The sequence below is a fragment of the Mandrillus leucophaeus genome, unplaced genomic scaffold, assembly GCF_000951045.1.
Source record: "Mandrillus leucophaeus isolate KB7577 unplaced genomic scaffold, Mleu.le_1.0 Scaffold77, whole genome shotgun sequence".
NCBI classification, from domain to species: Eukaryota; Metazoa; Chordata; class Mammalia; order Primates; family Cercopithecidae; genus Mandrillus; species Mandrillus leucophaeus.
The window spans coordinates 6,124,254-6,125,665 of record NW_012108363.1 but is presented as its reverse complement, the minus strand read 5'-3'; positions in this window follow the sequence as shown (position 1 = coordinate 6,125,665).

The following is a 1,412-nucleotide window of genomic DNA, read 5'->3' as shown; positions in this document are numbered from 1 at the left end:
TGTGGCAAAGGGTGGGAGGTGGCAAGATCTTTCCCCTTTCCCCAAGAAAGGGTGCCAGAAGAAGGGGGATGAGAAAGGTAATTGTGGGAGATCAAGCATGAAGCAGTTAGTTTTGCCTGGAGGAGAGGGACAAAGGCACAGAGGAAGTGATACTCACGCTGAGTGTTCAAAGACGGAGAGGTGTTTCCAGGCAGCTAGTGTCAGGAGGGCATCTGTAGAGGAAGAGGGGGAGTGTTATGAGCAATGGGGAAGGGAGCCAGAGAGATAGTCAGAAGTGAGAACTGGATGTGGCTTCTGGGTCAGGTGAGGGTGTTGAGCCTTCATTCTGAGGGTCATGGGGGAGCCCTCAAAAATAAAGATGAGGACATGTGTGTTTGATTGCCTTTGCTTCTGCAGCAAAATACAGTGCCTGGCAAACACCTTTACAAGCAATGATAGTAATAATATGGCTGCCTCCTGCACTAGACTCTATGGCTCTCCGATGGCCATGAGGAGGATGGATTTGGGGGCTTTTGACAATAGCCTCCACTGAATTTGAATCAGTGTGTTTCCAATGTTTTTTACTGTGATCCTCAGTAGGAAACACATTTTACATTACAATTCACCTAAATTTCACTGAATTATGTTAAAAGAAAAAAAAAAAAGCCCCACCCTAGACTACCAACTCCATCTTGGCAGTGACCATGACTTATAACTCTTGATAATTACCATAGGTTTGATGTCTGGTGAACTGTCCCTTGGTGGGCCCATAATATTACTGTTACTACTAAGTGCATATTTACTGAATGAACAGGTGCAGATGTCGATAAATTATTCAAAATATTTGCAAACTACAAAGAGTTATACAGGTGCAAACAATTGATGTTAGCAACCAACTCAGACCGATATTGATGAGCCTGTATGTTAGACCAATTGCCAAGAGCAGACAGTGGGAGGTGATGCTGAGGGCAGAGGAAGCGGGTAGAGGGAATTTACTGTCCGTGGTGGGTGGTTCTCCATGCACCACATTTCAATGATTCATGCTACTGCCCGGGCCACGGTTCTCCTCCATAACCACACATCCTTTTTCACACACTGTGAGTGATTTCAATAGTATATGAAAACCATGACTCAGAGGCTGGAAATCAGAGGGTTTTCTTTGAAAGTCCTAAAAATTTCATCTGAAAGAGAGTGCAACAAATGCACAAGGTAGTCTTTTTCTCTGAATAGAGACATGGGTTTAAAACTAGGAACAGTAAATGACACAGGCACAGAGAGGGGGAAAAAGCCACTTCGTAGATATCTTGAACGTGCATTTGGCTCACGGAGGGTCTCCAAGGACCACTTAAGCCCATCATTTCCATCCCACCTCTTGAAGCTTATTGATCAGTACAGTTGCAAAACCCTTCCCATGTGTTCTCTGTAACCAAAGT